Source organism: Neolamprologus multifasciatus, chromosome 15, assembly GCF_963576455.1.
Source record: "Neolamprologus multifasciatus chromosome 15, fNeoMul1.2, whole genome shotgun sequence".
Lineage (NCBI taxonomy): Eukaryota > Metazoa > Chordata > Actinopteri > Cichliformes > Cichlidae > Neolamprologus > Neolamprologus multifasciatus.
In genome coordinates, this window is record NC_140453.1 from 31,753,638 (window position 1) to 31,773,990 (window position 20,353).

The window sequence follows — 20,353 nt, forward strand, 5'->3', positions numbered from 1 at the left end:
CAGTCTTTCTGGAGATGGTATCCATCCAATTTTAGGTGGTCAAGCAAATCTAATTCAATAGAGAGAAATCATTCAAAGGAATTGAAAATGATTTATTGATCTACAGAATTCAATGATACTATTTGCCGATTAGACTCTGATGGCCCATATATATATACATATATGCATACACATACATACACAAAGCTGTGTAAACCAACTATAAATAACTAATCTAAACTTATATACATAAAATACAGAAATCAAATGAGGTGGAATGAATACTACAGAATGTACATAAGGTGCAGTTGCAGTCTGGCAGTGGGAGCAGTGTGACAGGTCAACTGTTTAGAAGGGAGATGGCGAGGGGAAAGAAACTGTTCCTATGTCGGGTGGTCCTGGTCTGCAGGCTTCTGTACCGTCTGCCAGACGGCAGCAGATCAAAAGTCTGTGTCCAGGGTGTGAGGGGTCTGTGATGATTTTCTCTGCCCGTTTCCTGGTTCTTGAGAGGTACAGATCCTGGATGGAGGGCAGGGGGGCGCCGATGATCCTTTCTGCTGCCCGTACAGTCCGCTGCAGTCTGCTCCTGTCCTGTTTAGTGGCTGCACCATACCAGACTGTGATGGAGGAGCACAGGACAGACTCAATGACTGCAGTGTAGAACTGGATCAGCAGCTCCTGTGGAAGACTGTACTTCCTCAGTTGTCTCAGGAAGTACATCCTCTGCTGGGTCTTTTTGAGGATGGAGGAGATGTTGGTCTCCCACTTCAGGTCCTGGGAGATGGTGATACCCAGGAACTTGAAGATCTTCACAGTCGACACAGGGCTGTCTGATATGGTGAGGGGGAGGGGGGGCAGAGTTGAGGGATGTCTCCTGAAGTCCACTGTCATCTCTACAGTTTTAAGAGTGTTCCTTATTGAACTTGTGCCACTGTTTCATAAATATGGCTTGATTAAACCTCTATAAACATGACTATCTGGTGCTGAGATGCAGTCTTACACGTCTCTCTGCAGTTTTCTCCTCCTCTTGTCACACCAAAACCATTACCCCATAAAACCGGTGTCTGCTTCCAGGCCACCTAACATAAAGATCTAAACAAAAGGAGTAAACCATAAAAAATTCACGAAGAAAAGCTGTAACACCTTTTCAGAACAATTAACTTACTAAACTACATGACAAAACTTTAGTTAATGAGTGATTAAATAGCTGAACAACATGTTGGTTTATTTTGTCTTACAGAAACTTAGTTGCAGATGGAAGAATATATTCATGTAAATAAATCAGCACCCATGTGCTGTACTGACTGCCAGAACCCTCAAAGCACAGACTGATTTCATCTGTGCAATACTGCTAAAAGTAAAAACATCCTGTATCAGAGTGATGCTGGAAAACAGTGTCAGGCTGTTCTCAAAGCTCCCCAGAAGGGCTTCAGTTGATCCAAAATGCTGCAGTGAAAGTACTGACAGGGACTAGAAAGCAACACCATATTTCGCCCATATTACCTTCTCTTTACTTTTTCCCTGTTAAATCCGGATCTGATTTGAAAATCTTACCCCTCACAAAGTTTTGAATGATCAAGGGCCGTGTTAAAACATGTATTACAGAGAAGGCTTATTCGCAGTTCTTAGAATCCAAAAGAAGAATGGGAGGCAGAGCCTTCACCTCTCAGAGCCCTTTTTCTGTGGATCCAGATCCCAGTTTGATTGCTAGAGACACATATTTCTATTTTCAAAGATTAGACTTAAAACTTTCCTTTTTGATAAAACTGGATTCGATGACTCTGATTCATTCTTCAGATTTGCTGCTATAGACTCACGCTGTAGGGGGCTTTCACAGTTAGAATCATAATTTATGGACAAAGACACAACAGTGGACTTTAACTCTATGACTACGTGATTGAAGTGCAGACTTTCTGTTTTAATTGAAATGATTTTTGGTTTTTTTTGTTTTTTTGGGGGGGTTGGCAACATTTTCTGCCAAAGCGCCAGACTGACTTTGATAGACTGAATAAGGGGCCACAAAGGATAGTTGGAGCCTATGCCAGATGCCATAGCTTAACAGGCGGGGTTCCCTGGACAGGTTGCCAGACGGGCAACTATTCATACACCTAATTTAATCACCAGTTAACCTAAGTGTGTGACTTTTGGACTGTAAGACGAAGGTGGAGTACCCAGAGGGAACGCAGGTAGAGAATGTGCAAACTCCATGCAGAAAGGCCCTCGCCAGAGGGTGAATTCAAACACAGGACCTTTTTGCTGTAAGGAAACCACCCAACCACCCCACTGACAACCTTATATTTAAAATTACACAGAAAAGCTATAAAAGACAAATTCAATACTTTGCCCAACTTCAGATATTTTACCTGTTTTGCTTGTCATGATATCCCGAGGAGACACACCTCATCTGGTTATGAAACTGGTGGTCAGTCAATGTATTAATTTTGAGCCTCTGAAAGTTGGTAACTATGTATAAAATGCTGTACCTCCTAAATGGTTCATGCAGGTTTTTTTGTACATCTTCAATTAAAGCGGAAAGCCGGCACTTTGATTGTACCATTTAAAATACACTGCTAACGCATCATGTCATGAACTTTCTCCCACGGTTTTTGGCTTCACGTTTTCTCTCCATGCTCTCCTTTATTGCTCTTCTCCTTCCCCTCATTTGCCAAACTGGTTGCAGCACATGGCTGCCCTGGTTCTGTCAGAACTCACGTCCTGCTAAAAGGGAGTTCTTCTTTCCCCTTGTTGCTATGTGCTGCTCATAGGTGTTTTGGGGTTTTTCTCTCTAATATTGTAGGATCTCTACCTTACAATATAAAGTGCCTTGAGATTACTGTTGTTCTGAAATGGTACAAATTTTAAAGTTTAATTGAATACAAACCTCTTTACCACTAGATGGAACCATCATCCCACTCATCCACCGCGCTACATAATCCGTCCTTTATGAATCAGTTCTTCAGACCTGTGGGCTTGAAAACTTTAGCTTTGTTTTGACAGCCCGGTGGCGGCAGAGGGAGTTTATGTCTTGTGTTGTAACCGTGTAAAATTTGTGTTTATTCAAAAGCTTATGAACTTAGGCTGATCTCTTCAAAAGCTTGAAACGTCTAAATCACGGCATGCAAATCAGAGCTACGGCACATTAGACGCAGATGCAATGAGGAAATCATGGTTTGCATAGCAAGATGTGGCCGTGAGTTTACTACCAGTCACCTCATCTTTAATAAGTCAGATTACAGCTTTGAAAAATTTCACAATAACAGCACAACCATATGAAATTGTGTGAAGCTGATTTTGTGTTTTTTTGTGTAGAATTTCACCTTCATGTGCTGCTGTGCTGCCCACACCTCAGCCAGAATCTGGCTTCGCACTCCCGCTCTCACACATGCGCATGCACACACATAGACACCTCCTCTACCTTCCTACATTTCAACCTCCTACCTCAAAGGCACCATCTGCCCTCTGCCCCCGCTGCAGCTAGTGATATGTACCTCCAGTCATGCAGAAAAAGTCACAGTGTGCGTCTGTGAATATCTGTTCACGTTTGTACTCCGTCTGTTTCGCTGTAGTTCACTGTTGTTCCCAAAGAGACATCTAGCTGAACCCTATACTGCTGTATCCTTTATACTGTAACCCAGAGTCCCTTATTATGCTTTCTCGTCTCCCATTCCTCTTTTTTTGTCTTTGTAATACTTTAATTCCACATCCCACAAATTATAGTTGAAACAGAAATGGCAACACTCAAAGGACTTAGCTTAATACGCCGACCCCACTTATCAGCGCCATTAAATCCTCTTGGCATTTCAAACTCGAGCACTGTGGGTATGCTGAACATCTTTATAAAATACAGCATAGAAAATTAAATTTACACTCCAAAGATCACCAATGTGGGGACTTTTTTACCGTTTCAAAAAACATGCTACCCCTGTTGTCAGGTTTCTTGAATGATTTTTACGAGCTGCGTACATATTCTCTTTACGAAGGCTAAACGATGAGAAAAGATGCAGAAACGTGAAAAGCAAAGTCAGCAGGTGGAACAGAAGATCACTTACAACTAAAAAGTAGAATCTCATATCTTCAGCATGAATTGCTCAGATGTTTTTGAGATTTTAGACCATGTAAATAGAACTGGACACCAAAAAAACGACTGGATCCACAATTATAGTCTTCACCAAATAGAAATACTGCTCCTCAGTTGTTTTAGCTGTGATCAATGGGACTGTTTTAATTATTTACACTGTCTTCTGTTTCTGTAATCACACAACATTAAACGTGTGATAACAGGTTTTAAATAAAACCAGGCAGGCTCAAACTCTAGATCAGCAATTTTAACCTAATTTTACATTGTGGTCCTCATACAGCTTTCTACATGATAAAGTAATGCTGTTGTAGTAAATCAGAGAAATCTGTCAGCACGATTCTTCGCATGTATACGTTTTTATTATTGTGGCCCTGTTGTTAAAAACTGAAATTTCTTTGGTGTAGTATGAAAGGCATGGTGGAGGTCTTTATTAGGGGGGGAATATTCAATTCAATTCAATTCAATTTTATTTATATAGCGCCAAATCACAACAAAAGTCGCCTCAAGGCGCTTCATAGATACAGAGAAAAACCCAACAATCATATGACCCCCTATGAGCAAGCACTTTGGCGACAGTGGGAAGGAAAAACTCCCTTTTAACAGGAAGAAACCTCCGGCAGAACCAGGCTCAGGGAGGGGCGGGGCCATCTGGTGCGACCGGTTGGGGTGAGAGAAGGAAGACAGGATAAAGACATGCTGTGGAAGAGAGACAGAGGTTAATAACAGATATGATTCAATGCAGAGAGGTCTGTTAATACATAGTGAGTGAGAAAGGTGACTGGAAAGGAAAAACTCAATGCATCATGGGAATCCCCCGGCAGCCTACATCTATTGCAGCATAACTAAGGGAGGATTCAGGGTCACCTGGTCCAGCCCTAACTATATGCTTTAGCAAAAAGGAAAGTTTGAAGCCTAATCTTAAAAGTATGCAAAACAGTATTTAAATACATTTAAAGGCCATAAAATCCTTCATATTTTCCAAAAGCATCGAATGAGTCTTTACCAGACCGGTTCTTGCCCCTACTCCTTATGTTGGACACCCCTGCTCTAGAATGTTTGAGTGAAAAGCATTAGTTGGCACACATGGTCCTTTTCATTCATTACAATGAATGAAATGAAAGCGCTTTGCTTTGTCTTTGGTTGTATGTCTTTGTTTCACTGAAAACAACAGTTAGCTTCCGCCTTTAATAAAGATTAATCGGACACAAAGCACTTGGCTGCCTTTCCAAACTGTCTTTGCTACCAAGCTGACCTGTTAGCACTAATCCACTTCATGGACCCCTGACAAACTGTTGTGTAATGCATATTAGATCTGTGGCTGGACAATCGTCAGGGTTGACAAATAGCTAATGGGTCTTTTTCTTTACAGCATGGGAACTTGGAAGTTCGGTTATCGGTTATGTGGACAATTTGGAAAGGTCCCTAACTAGCAGATTTTGCACCATCTCCATTTACTTCAAAGCCACTATCACATACAGATAAATCAATTATGCTAATTATCAATTGTAATCAAAAGAAAGAACACTTCAAAGATAGCCACCAAAAAACTTGGACAGCTTTTTAACAGAGGCATATTTACAGTGGTGCTCATCCTGTGAAAGGGGATGCACCTCACAAATGGGAGTAAAGCTCAAGAGGAGACAGTGGCCTCAATTAGTAAGCTACTATGTTAGCTCGGTGGCTTCTTCAGCCTCATGAATCAACTTCTGGTCTTCTGTCATGAACTGTTCTCCATCAGACGTACAAAACTCACCAATGAGGCAGCGAAAGAAAGCCTGAGGCACAAAGTCATTACAACTTTCACATATTATCACGTTGCCTTTTAGGCAACATTCTGCAGCAAATGTGACGTTTCCTGTAGAAGCGTCATGGTGGCCTATCTGCACCAAACAGGTTGAAGGCACAGCGGACTCTCTGAGATCCAACATTAGGGGTGGTGCGTGGAAAGGGATGGCTAATCGATTAGAAAGGGTTTACTGAGCTGACTGAGTCACAGGGTGACTGTGGAATTAAAGACGGAAATCTGTGTGTGTGTGTGGGTCTCTGTGGGTGAGGAGGAAGAGGAGAAAGTTGTCTGGTTCCACTTGCTACCTATATTAGATAGATCTGGAGAGCAGAATGTGCACTAATAATGTGCACTTTTAAGAAAACAGTGAGAGAAAAATTAGTTGCCCTCTATCCATGTAATTTATATCGGCAATGAATCGAGTTCACTTGTTCCTGTGGCTCAGTGATACTATTGTCTTTCACAGAGGACTGCTATAGTGATAGACTGTTGTTTTCTTTGTACAGTAGTTTATATTTGCAGCATAGCTGTGTGCTGAAAGCCATCCTTCTGTGGTTATATGTGCATGCATAAAGTGCTGAGATCTCATCACCCATATGCACACATGAAAAGCTGGAGGTGGGGACAGCAGCAGGACATTAACAACAGAAAAAAGCAGGATTACCCATTTTAAATGATTGGACAAATTATTACAGAATACAACAATTATGGATAAAGTATTTGCAATAAAATCATTTTACGAAAGAGAAACAGCTCAACTGATGTAGTAAACTTCATGTTTAGCCACAGGAAGCCAAAATCCATATCCTGCTTACTTTCCAGTCATATAGATAATCTTTTTTTGTCCTTTTGTAACTTTTTCTGTCCTGTGAATCACATTCTTGACACTGTCTGACTTGACAGTATTGTAATCTTGATCCACCCACGAAGCAAATGTACAGCTGAACTCAGGATATAAAAATGTACACAATGTCTGACACTTAAACATAGTTTCAAAAACCCCCACATGCCCCACGGCAGTGTAGTGGACAGACAAAGGCAACTCCTGTCAGTTACATTTGTCGTGAAAACCCAACTCTTCCTGCAGCACAGCAAGTTTTGCTTATACACCGGCAAACATTCAGACACTGTTGATAACATTATTGACCTACAGAACATTCGATTAGACCAAACTCAAACTTTCTGGTACTTGCAGTGTCGCTTGAGGACTAAAGTCTAAACTTTGTGCCCGCTTAGTACTTAGCTGCTGATGGTGAAAAGGATGTATAAGGATTGTTCTTCATGCCTTTTATGGTAAATGTACTGGAGGGGGGGATGATGAGAAGTTTAAAGGCTGAAATGGAGAATCAGCTGACCAGTTGGTCCAGCAACACCCCCGGCTGATCGAGTCAAGTTTATATCCCAGAACCTGTAGGAGGGGTGATAGGTGCAGCAAGCTGCCCAGTGCCCAGCTCTCTTTTCTTTGGCTATCTCAAAATACTTATTGTAGCATAGCTAACATAAGTATATTTAGATATTTTTAGGCAACCAAGTAACCATTTAAATTCCACTGATGTGTTCTAACACTATCCTTAAAAAGATAAAAAATATTTTTATCTTTTCAAGTCCTTTGAAAAGGCCTTAGGGTGCTGCCAGCTCTGATGTTTGTAGTGGTTTGGCATAAATATAATTGCCAAATTGGAAAGTTCAGATGTTTAACTTGCTGCTGGTCTGTCTCAGCAGACTTCCAGTAATTCAGTTTCCCAACATGTTGCTGTGGTGCACAAATAAATGGGTGTGGTCAAAGGAGCCATGAGCTAGATTAGATGAGCAGAGGCCTGTTTAATTGTTAAAAAAGAAGATCTACAGTGTAGCTTAATGGTAGAATGCCGTTTAGCATGTGCGTTCGTACCGATGGATAAATTTGGTTCACTCCTTTCCTTATTTAATCTCTCCTTTCTCCTGTTTGGTTGCAGCAGAGCGGGGTGTTAAGGGACAAGAGCAATTGAGGTGTACTAGGGCGAAACCTCCCTGTAAGCGGCTGCGTACATTTCCCTTGGAGCACAGCTGAATCTTCTTTACTGTCTGACGCTGACATGGTGCCAGGCACAGCTCGAGTTGAGGACCATGTTCAACAGAGAGTGCCAAGAGCAGTGACCCAAAGCACACTGTGTCCAAAATCAAAGTAAACTGTGACAATCCAGGAAATGCATATCTGAAAAACAAACAAGAGCAAAATAAAAAATAATAAATACAAAACAAAGGAATTATAATTTTTTATATATAATATCTCACAGGAAACCTTCGTAATGATAAAAGCTATTCACAAAGCATCTCACACTGACGGTCAAAGGTCAGCTGATGTAGAAACATTGCAGCTGATTATCATTGTGTACTTAGCTTTACTAGCTTTACTTTGGGCTAGTAATTCGACCTTTCCACTGCAGCTGTAAGATAAATGCAGCATATTGGTGTATTTCCAATGGGAAATCTGGTAAAGTATCCACAGAAAAGAAATTAATAGCTAGGTAAAACTTACTCAACATTTTCTTGATGCCTTTAGTTACTACCAGCACTCCTCTAATACCTCAGGTTTACACGGGCTGTGAGGCACAAGTCTGCTGTTAATAATACAATCCATTTCACAGGAAAACTGAAGAGTTTTGCTGTGTTTGTTGCTCGGGTTGTTTCACAGAGACGTGTGCTTTGTTGTAACAGCTGGTTTGCTGTCACCACGGAAAGCAAGGTTTCCTTTTCCTTCACCTCCAGCCATTCCGCTTTTTTTATTAAACACAATGTGGAGCGTCTGCTTTATGTCACGAGTTAAGTTGCGTGTGTGCTGAAATCACGGGATCACCAGATTGTAGGACAACAAGTAACAAACCCAGCTCACGTTGCTCTCACAATCGAGGGCGTTTACCTGAACACTATTTGCAGTATCGCCTTACTTGACGTTTTAGATGCATCAGTGGAGTGAATGTAAACACACTTTGCGATTCAATGGACTCTGAATTAACTGAAACATGAGTTGTGGGCTGCACAAATCAAGCACCGCCATCTAGTTCAGCTTAATGCGAGTATGTAGCTGCGTGGCTTAAAGTCAGTGGCTCTGTGTGATCAGCAGTTTGGATGGCCACTCGTGACCTTAATTGGGAGAATTTCTACAGACAAACTAAACTAAAAGTCGTGTGAAAGTAAAAGGGTTAAAAAGTCCAAAAAGTTGTTGGACCTAAAAAAAAAAAAAAAAGAAAAATAAGCCTAATGGTTTTGCTGGAAAGCGTGTTTATCTCTTTCACTTTTGCCATCCATTTAAAAAGAAGTTGAGAGATTAAGAGAAAAGCTCAGGGAGAAAAGCTATTTTACTGAAACAATAAAGTAATGCAAGATTATGCAGGGTGGCAAGAGCAGTTAAGCAAACAGAGAGCGTTTGCCGGCACTCCATAATACACTGTCTCTGTCACAGGCCCTCTGTTTTTTAGATAATATGGGCTTTTAATTCAACATGTAATTTCCAGTAATTCTGCAAAGTCTGCTCACTCTTTGAGGGGAGAAATTGAGGTGATGCGGGGTTGAGTTTTTTTCCCCCACATCTGCTGGCAAGATTGAGGAAACAGAATTAAGACTTTTTCATTTTTGTTGTTCATTAGTTTTTCAGCACTTGGTATTAGTTTGGGGGATCTAAGGAGTCTCCGCCCAGGACACATGTTTCTGATGAGAGCCTTGATGTGATGGTGTGATGTTTGGCTGTGCGCACTTGTAATTATGCACACATATGCGTGCATTTGTTTACAGATGGATAGTCTGAGAGTAAATGACAGTGGAGACAGAGACGGAAAGAACTCACCACCAAAGGGAAAGTGATGGCAAGAGATCAGGAGAAAGAGAAATGAATGAGTGGGAGGTGTAGACATCCAAACTGTGAGGTCGGCATAACCTCTGATGACCCTCTCACGCCCCATCTACATGCAGAATCTCTGAGGTCCACTCTTGGCTTCCCTCACTCTGCTGTTTGGCCAGCGTTGGCTAGCACCCATGTGGTTCTCCTGTGAAATATACCCAAATTAATTAGCCTCGACCCTGCAGGACATTCTGATTTACAAAAATATGCCGATCATTGCAAAAGATTTCATACCGCTTTGGTGTTTTGAGGGTTTTCACTTACAATAACCGAAAACACATGGACATGGGGTCCCTGGTCAAGATTTTATTTAAACTACATTTGAAATAGAAGAAAACATTTCTGTTTAAAAATTCTGTTTGTCACGGTTTGTCTGGCCGAACTCAAATGCAGGACTCAGGAATGAAAGTTCAGTGAGTTTATATATAGTGTTGGTGCAGCGCAATATATAAAGTCTTTTTGAAGTGCTCAGTTGAAAAGTCCAAGATGTACAAAATCCAATGTGAGGAAGGGTCCAAGTGCCCAATCCTCTCAGTGTCCCGAACAGAAACAGGTCTCAGCTTAAACACCAAACTGCTGATTGAAAGATGATCCACTGGTTGTTGAATGATTCAGGCGCATCCAGGAGGATCCCGCCCCTGTCCGTCAGGTAAACACACCAACACTCAGTGCAGCAAACACACAAACACACAGAGAGAGAACAAAGGGGAGAGCAATGGTTGGGGTGCACAGTGAAGACTGGAGGACCATGACACTGTTTTATAGCTGCTCTCATCACAAGACATTTTTATCTGATACATAAAAAAACAACCTTCACAAGTGCGGATAAAATGAATACTGAAAGCTGACTTTGAAGGTGAACATATTGAATTGATGAGTACACCATGTTTATTATTATTTTCATCACAACATGGATAATGAGGTTGAAGACATAAGAGCCAAAGTACCAAAAGCAGATCTCAATACCACATTGGGAACGCTCTACCCACTCTTCCCAGAGATTTGGGAACAAGAAGAAATACCAGTAGACTAGAAAGAAGTGCTATTATCAGTCTTTTCCAAGAACTACTAAGGAATTAAATTAAATTGATTTTTTTATATAGGCCAAAATCAGAATAATAGTCAAAGGTGCTTTATATTAAAGGTAAAGATCCTACAATAATTCGATGAAAAGCCCAACAATCAGATGACCACAATGATAAAACACTTTGGCAACAGTGGGAAGGAAAAACTCCCTTTTAACAGGAAGAAGCCTCCAGCAGAAACAGGGAGGGGCGGGGCCATCTGTAATTACATTACCCCCAATTCCAGGGAAAATCCCTAACAGAATAATTTTGGACAGACTGAAGGCTGCTGCTGATCTCCTGCTAAGAGATCAACAAGCAGAAGAAACGTATCATGTCTTGACCAGATTGACACCCTGCGCATCATCATTGAACGGTCACCTGAGTGGAATCAGAGTATGTAGAGAACTTTATGGATCATGAAAAGGCATCTGACGCTGTGGGCAGGGAGACCTAGTGGAAACTGCTGAGAAACTATGGAGTGCCAGTGAAGCTGGTTAACCTCATCAAGAGGTGAGACAACGGTGCCCACGTTCACCGCTCCTGTTCCTATTAGTGTTTGACTGGGTAATGAAGAAAACCATAAACGGAAGAAGAAACCGAATTCAGTGGACACAACTGAAAAACCTGAATTTCACTGATTCAGGTGAACAGTGGCTACCATCAATAAGATACAGACTATCACCAGAAGCCACCCAGTGAACGTTTTTATGATCTATCAATCGTTCTTATTCGAAAATGCAAAGCAAGCAAATGTAAAAGAAGGGACAGACAAGAAGCTGTAGATGGACAGGATATAAACTGAGGAAACCAGGCAACAACATCACCAGACAAGCCCAGACGTCAACCCGAAGGGGAGGAGAAGAAGAGCAAGGCCAAAGAATACATGGCAGAGAACTCCAATAGGATCCTGAGAAGTTGGGAAACAATTGGCATCAGATTAAGACAATGCTTAAGAGTGAGCACTTTGGAGGACTCAGCAGGGGTGTTGAGCATAAGTAAGCGAGTGTTTGCTGGTGGGAAATCTTCTTTCTCCACTCAAATCACAGCCAAATGCTCATTTACTCATGTAATCACCAGATGATTTTTCCATAAGATATAATTTCTATAAATCAAGCTTTGACGATTAGAAATGTTATGATGCATCCCCTGTATAATTGGTCAAATGCATGTAATCCCAGTATGTATATATAAAGGGTTTTTTCTGTCTTGCCAATTGGTCCATGTTGCTTTTTAGCTTTACTGCTTCAGACCTCTCCCACTGTGCTTTCTTGTTTTAGCATGAAAATTCTCTTTTGCTAATATTTTGACTGATTGCTCATTTTAGGGTTTGCTTGACCTGTGTTTTTGCCCACTGTAACCCTTTTTATATGGCTTACTGAACACATGTGACATCCTTTTACAAGGCCGGGTGGGTCTTGGAGCATTTAACCTGTTAGATCTGATATGCCTGTTGCCAATTACGTGCATTCTTTTCACAGTAGTAATGCTTCTCTATTCCTGCGGGAGCTTGTGTTTGCTTCTCATTCAAAACCTGTTTCTGTTTTTTCATCATTGCCTATTACTGTTTGTGAGGCTCCCTTCTGCGGATTTTCTTTCTGTTCCCATACTCATTTACTTTTCCCGATTCATACTCGGGTCCAGAAATTGAGCCGATTTTATGATCATTTGTGAGCTTTTCCTTAAAACAAAATCATCTTCAGTTTTCCTCATAGTTAGCTTCAAGGAAACTGCTGCACAGATATTACTGCACCAGTGCAATTTAGATCAGCTCTGGTAACTCACCAGTATACATAATAAATGGTGTTAAAGTCATCAAAGCTTTCGGGCTGTGTTTGTGTGGTGGTATGCATAAAATATTGTCAGTCTAGCACCAAAACATGCCAAAATATCCTCCCAAATGTGTTTTTCAAACACAGTGTGACACACGTAGGTCTGTTGCTATTGCACCAACTGTAAAAAAAAGAAAAAAAAACTCTATTCAACGTCTGTTGACAGACAGAACTGTGGGAAAAGAGGTCAGAGACGTTGTTTTGGCTGCATGCAGCAGCGCCATAAATCAGAAGCTGTATAAACTGACTTTTTAGAGAGGACACAGAGGCGTCGCTTGGCCTGCTGGATCAGAAGCAGGCAAACAGAAATAAGAACTATGTTTATGCGTGTGTGTGTGTTTATGTATTTGCTTTTAAGTTTAAACATACTTGTATGGTTAATTTCCCCAAAGGGATCATTAAATCTCAGCACGTCTTATCCTGTGTGCATAAGTGTGATAATGCAGCATGAAAACAGCTAATATTCATGGATTTTGTCATTCTCATTACTTTTAACTGTCTTCCTTTGATTTAAGAAATGTGAAAGTTGTTAGAGCTGCATTTACCATAATCATGTGGTTTTATAAACAAGATTTAAAATTTGCAATTCAGTTAGTCACAACGAAAAGTTGACATTTTGACTTACAATTGTCCATCCATCAGTCCGTTTTCTTTCTGCTTAAGTCAATCCCAGTGAGAGGCACTTTGCCAGTCAGCCTCGCCAGAGAGGCAAACAAATATTCACGCGCACAAATGCACAGCCCATTTAGAATCAATTAATGGCTCAGACACACTGGAGCAAAAATAGGAGCTCAATCTCCTGCAACTAGTGAAAACTGGTGACTGCCTACAGACTGCCTTGAATTTTCTGGCATTCAGCAATTGATTGCAAGTACCTGTGTTGAGCAACTTGCATACCAACTGCACAGAAAGCGTGGTTGCAGGCAACATGTCTTCAAACAAAGTGGAGTTCAAATTGGAATAACTGTAATCCCTGTTAGATTTGAATCTATTTGTTCTGATGAGCACAACTCGTCTGTGATGCTTCTTTTTGCAGTAGAGGACTCGACTAAAGTTGCCTACTTTTTTGTATTTTGATTATATTGTATTAGTGAGCACCCTCGTCACTTAAATGGCCATCCTGCAGAAACTACATCATCATTTGTGGAGGAATTTTTGGATTTCTTTCTAGATCTATGATGTTCTGTCTGTGACTTGACTGTAAATAGTTAATGTGAATTTCTCTATATGTAGAGGGAAATAATTTGCAATGTTTTGCCAATTATCAAAAGCAGATTGTGTGTAATTACCAACTTGACCCAATTCAATTACAAACTGAAAGCAGACTGATGTTTTATCACCATCTTGACATACCAAAGTTGCTTTGAAGATGGCAGCTGACTGTAAGTGGTCTCAGACCTGGTCCTCATCTTCAGAGCAACCATTTCAAAGGCAATGAGATCACACGTTTATTGCACATGGTCAGAGCACGGTCTCTAACCACTGTTTTCCCTAGTGTGACTGTAGCATTACATAACAGGCATGCATTTTGCACTGTGGGAGGTAGCTGGAGTACCTGGAGAGAACCCACACAGGCACATGGAGAACGCACAAATTGCTGGCCTGGGTCCTTCTTGCTGCAGTGGTAACCTCTGCACCATTGCACCCCTCGCCTACAGTTGTTTACGTTGTAAAAAGGTTGCCTAACATCTCCATATGGAACACATCTGCTGGAGTCCAATCAGGGTGCAGGTGACATGAAATCGATTTCTTTGTGTACATGTGAATGATCTGATGCTTTGCAGTTCTATTGTGAGACATGTTTTTTTAATCGTTGCAAAAAAAAAAAAAAGAGATAAAGCTTGTTTCTTGCCCAGTGAGCTGCCTTCAGCATAGTTTTTAGTGGTTCTTTGTTTCTTTGCTGACAGTAATGTTGTTCTTTGCTGTGTTGACAACCCTTCCTACTGACAAGCTTTGTTGCTTTGTTGGTTTAGTTTTTCACCAGCAACATCACCTGAGACACACTGTTACATAATTACCAATTAACAGGGTAATGTGAAACTTAACATGTTTCACATTAACACTAATAAGGACAATATAAACGATCTTTCCTTTATATTATGTAATAGCCCATAACCGCAAAGCAGGACTTAGTGAAAACCATCCCAAAGACCACTTCAGAGAAAATAAAGTGGTGAAAATGCCCAGTTACGTGTTTAATAGATTCAAGACAAGCACATGATTATAGTAATGGAGTTCTTTGTAATATGCTACAAAGCAACATTTTGAGTAGTGTCTCAGACGGCAACGATGTCAGTGTGTTTTTTGTCATGTCCTGGAAGAGCACAGCTGAAGATGTGACCACACAACAAGTGCTCTTCTATCCTATGGGAGCTTTAAATTAGCAATAGTGGTACATCAGAGCCTTTGCAGAAGTCATGCAAACTGACAGCTTGCGCGACTCCAGTGACTGCTACAGAGCAGCTCACCACAAGAGAGATAGAGCTCCGTTTTTTTTATTTATGACAAAAGCCTAGAAGGAGACAGCAGACTGACTTAATCTTGACACGCAACATCTGAGACCTGTCCCTGGCAACCTGATGTATCATTTAATCATTTCTTATACCTTTCAATATGCAAAATAAGAACATAGTTAACAACAAAGACATAAGACTTTGACAAAGGCAGAAGGAAGACTACACTGTGCAGACTGCATGCATGAGCAGTATGACCAGTCCAAGCAGTCTTCTGCAGTGCGCCATTATAAAATTTGATGGCCATAACCTTTAATTAATAATTTTAATTAATACCGTGCTACCACTTTTTGGTAGCACGGTAGGTTATTGCATTACCAGCATGTATGTAATTTCAGCATGCAGATTTTCTATAGAAAAGTGCATTTGAATTTGTGTGTGGCCACAAGGAACTTAAGTTATAAACAAACTTATTTAGTCTAATACTAAATTAATCATTAGTGGCAGCATCAGTAAAGTAACATTTCACCTGCTTTATAGCTGATAGTGGATTACTTCCATAACAATGTTTATTATTTTTGGCCCAGGCTGCTTTTATTATCTCTTCATCTTCTGTCAGTAACAGGAAGTGTTTGAAAGTCTTTGAAAACAGTGCTTGCATCCCACTTATACAAAAGGATAATGCTACTCTTACCAATGCCAATCATTCTGAGAAAACAAAAGAACTATCTGCTGTAAACATTATCAGAAAAGCTCCCAAGGATAAGACATTAGAAGCACGAGGAGTTGAGCACCAGTATAATGAAACTTGGTTATCGTTTCACTTCAAGTCATAGACTAGCGAATTGGTACTGAATCTACATTTTCCATATAACCTGAGTAGAAATGCACAAAAATACTATGTAGGGTTTTAATCTGCAATCCTAGGACTGAACCTGTGGACCAGTTGGCTCCTAGGCGAGCATTGACCCATTTCTTGCTACATCTAAAGACTCAGTCACTCCAAGCTACTGTAGTATTTGACAACCCTGAATCACTTTCCAGGGCATGCTTGGATATTCCAAGGTGCAGTACCAGGATGAATCTTGTGACTGCCCGGTTGATTAAAAGGATTCATAATGGTATCTCCAGAAAAAAAAGTCACAGTCAAAATCCATTAATATGGATCAAACCCTCTCTTATTGTGTTGGAGGGGTTTGTGTGTCCTTGTGATGCTGGGAGCTGTGTGAACAGACCTGGAGAAATCAAATAAGTAGTGAGGATGAACTGGGAACACTTGGTGGAGGAACCTATCCACGGAATCTTTAACTTCCATGTCCAGGATGCAAGAGATACATGTCAGGGATTGTGAACATAGATAGCAACTTGAGGACTTTCTGGGCTTGGTGGGCCGAGGGGTCTTCTGAAGCACCAGATGGATATTAGAGTAATAGGGCTGTGGCTTCAGCAGTTGTGGAAGCACAGGGTTATACTTCCACAGTGGTATGCTTCCGCTACTGCCTTCATGGTGTTTTCAAATGTCTCCTACACTCGAGTGTGGGAGGAGGAGTTTGGAGACGCCATGGAAAACGGCTTTTGGCAGGTGTCAAAGAAGTTCCCTCTTGGCTTGGCTAGAAAGACTGCCTCAAGCAAAGGAGTTAAAGTATCTTGGGATGTTATTCACGAGTGACGGGAAGGTTTGAGCATGTGGTTATGATGCTTCCTGGGTACCTCCCTTTGGAGGTTTTCCAGGCACACCCAACTGGAAAGAGACCCTGAGACAGACACACAACCGACTGGAGAGATTACATCTCATCTGGCCTGGGAATGCCTCAGGATTCCCTAAGAAGAACTAGAAAGTGTGGCTGGAGAGCTGGACAGCTTGAATAGTCTCCTTAGCCTGCTGCCACTGTAATCTGACTTTAATCAAGTGAAGGATAATTAACAGAGCTTTTAAAAGAGGGAGGACAAAATATGAAAACAGTAAAAATACATTATATATCAAAGATCAGCGTTTTTGCTTTGATAGGGGCACATACAGGGCAAGTGAAAAAAGAAAGGGCAGTCTGTGTGAAGTGGCCTGTTTAGTGTGGGGCCACTTACATCAATATAATATGGTTACTTTTTTTCATGATGAAAATGCATAAAACTGCAACTGCTAACTGCACTAGCCAACGTCCTCTTAGCTTGTTGTAGCATCCCTGAATAACAGTTAAGCTAACATGGATTTAGACTGCAGCTAGGATGGGACTACATCAGCTTTTAGTGGCCCAAAGGGTTGGTGAACTGTGTTCACCTGGGACTGATTCACAGTAAAAGCAACAAAGGGCAACAAGACATGGAGGATGCCCAAGTGTGTCAAAGGTCATTCAAAGCTGAAGTTTTACTTTTTCAGAAGTTTGAAAGCAACAGCAATCCAATAAGAACATCTGATCTATATAATTGGTTGAAAGACTGCCGACACCTGATCAATCTGTACTGAACATTTGCACTTAGTGGTGATATGTGGCCATTGTGGCTCAAGAGTTGGGAGTTCGCCTTGTAGGGGGAAGGTTGCAGGTTCGAGCCCCGGCTTGGACATTCTCGGTCGTTGTGTCCTTGGGCAAGACACTTCACCCGTTGTCTACTGGTGGTGGTCAGAGGGCCCGGTGGCGCCAGTGTCCGGCAGCCTCGCCTCTGTCAGTGCGCCCCAGGGTGGCTGTGGCTACAATGTAGCTGCCATCACCAGTGTGTGAATGTGTGTGTGAATGGGTGGATGACTGGATATGTAAAGCGCTTTGGGGTCCTTAGGGACTAGTAAAGCGCTATATAAATACAGGCCATTTACCATAACTAGAAAACCTCATAGTTGCTGGAAAGATGCTCTGAGAACTAGTGGGTAACTAAATGTTTGAATTCAACATTACACTCTTGAACTTGAATTGAAATGAGAACAAGAAGAGCCAGTACTGCAGGAATTGTTACATCATATAATGCACAACACTTTTACCCAATAGCACAATCTCAGCTGTAGTGCACTGGCCTTGGCGGAGGAGGATAACTTATGAAGCGCCTTGAGGCGACTTTTGTTGTGATTTGGCGCTATATAAATAAAATTGAATTGAATTGAATTGAATGTGCTTTCCCTGTCCCTGTAAAAAAATGCCAACAATAAAGTCAGGTATGTTTAGGAGCTATAGTGCAAAGAATAATAACAAGTAATACAATTCCAGTTTTCCAAAACTTTGGCCTATGAGCGATAACCACAATAGCCATACAATTCACTAACTTTGTAGGGACACTGCCAGGGGTTTTCAGTTCCTACTATTCATAACTCTATAGAGATAAAAATAATGAATATGGTGTGTGTCTGCAAACATGTAAAGTGAAAGAAGCTTCAAGAAGCTGTGATGCAGTCTAATGCGTGCCTGTAAGGGCAATCATATCGTATTAATGAGCCAGTTTTACCTTACAGTGAACAATGTAACTTTGCTCACATTGTTCACTGTAAGCAAAATTAACACTACATAGCTTTTCCTCCTTCATTCATAATTGAGTCCGGCGCCTTGTTCCCATTTGTGATCGGGGAGGTTTATGTTAAGCTTCTGATGTTCAAAATCAGAGTCGGGAAGAGACACTGATGAGACAGTCGGACGAGGAACAGAAAGGCTCTGTGGCTCATTCTGACAACCGATCCGGTGCCATCAACAATAAAGTCCGGTAGTGGTTGCATGATATTTAACCAGACCACGAACACAAACCTCTCATAGGTTTAAACATTAAACATCGTGTTCCCTGCTTCATCACGTTTTCTCTTAGTCAGAGTCTGATGGATAGAGTGTTACAAGAAACCACACACCATCCCTGCTTGTTCTCGCTTGCATGACTGTTTCAAAAGTTTGTGGCTTGTTGAATGTGATGTATTTTATACTGGTGGAACTCACTGTCCTGTGTATATTTTAACAAGATTTTTTTTAAAGCAAATGCATTCTGATTTCTGTTTTGGCACATTATGAGTCACATGTTACAGAGTTCATTGACTGCTTTGACTCTTGTCTCCACTCCCTCACAGAGCGCACTAAGCCAACCTAAGCACATAACTTAGTGTGCCCATGAAGATGACTCTGAGGGAGAAAATTCTGTTGGTAAGCCACATGTTTTTTTTTAAAAGCTTGGAGACATTATTAAGAGACAGTGTCGTCCTCTGCTGTCCTCCTCTTGTGGGCGTCAGGGGCCAATCAGACTATCATTACTCTGCTGACAACATGTGTTTATTGTTCGGAAAGCAGCTGCAGGGGATTCTCCCCGAATCCTCAACTCTTCATGTGTTTTAGATAAACAAGTGAAATACAATGCTCTCTTTCTTTAGGTTATTTAAGAGATTATTGAGTGGATTTATTGATTGTAGCACGCTGGTATCTACTTCAGAGCAATAAAAAAGTACAACATTTTGCTGGAAATGCTATTAGTTACAAATGACTAGATACCCAGTCAAAGTGTGATGGATGATTGTGACAGTTGTTTTACTTAATGGTAACTGGAAAATAAAGCTGAAAAATCCATAACTGTTTATCTTTTACTGCTGGTTTGACACTGGGCATTTTACTGTGCACCACTAGTAAATGGGGTCATGGTAAAGCCTTTTGCAAACATTAGAAGGAAAATATAGTTAAGTCTACAAGATCGAAAGGTATGTGATATTTGTTTCATTTGTGTTGTGCCAACTCACAACAACAGCGACCTCCAGGCACTTTATACTGTAAGGTAAAGATCCTATAGCAGCGGTCCCCAACCCTTTTTGCGCCACGGACCGGTTTATGCCTGACAATATTTTCATGGACCGGCCTATAACAAAATAAAACTAGTACCGGTACTGAAAAAAATAAAATTTATTCATAACACACGTGAAAAGACCCAGGAAAACCGAGTAAACGATAAAAACGATAACAAAATAACGCTGAAAACCAATAAAAACCCTGAAAACTATACATTTCACACCTGAGCCTCAACTCTCGCGGCCCGGTACCAAACGACTCACGGACCGGTACCGCTGCTCTATAGTATTAAAGAGAAAACCCAACAATCTGATGATCTCCTACAAGAAAGTATTTGGTGACCACAGGAAAGAAAAACTAATTTTCAATAGGAAGAGACTTCCTGCAGAACCTGGCTCGGGAAGTGGCAGCTTGGAGGTGAGGTGAAAAAAATAGAGAGACTAGAAGAAACTGAAGAAAGTTACTGACATGCAGTAGTGTTAGAAAATGCATCAGGGGTGAAAAGAGAGTTGCTCATTTATGTCAATCTGAACTAGCAGCAAAATTGATAG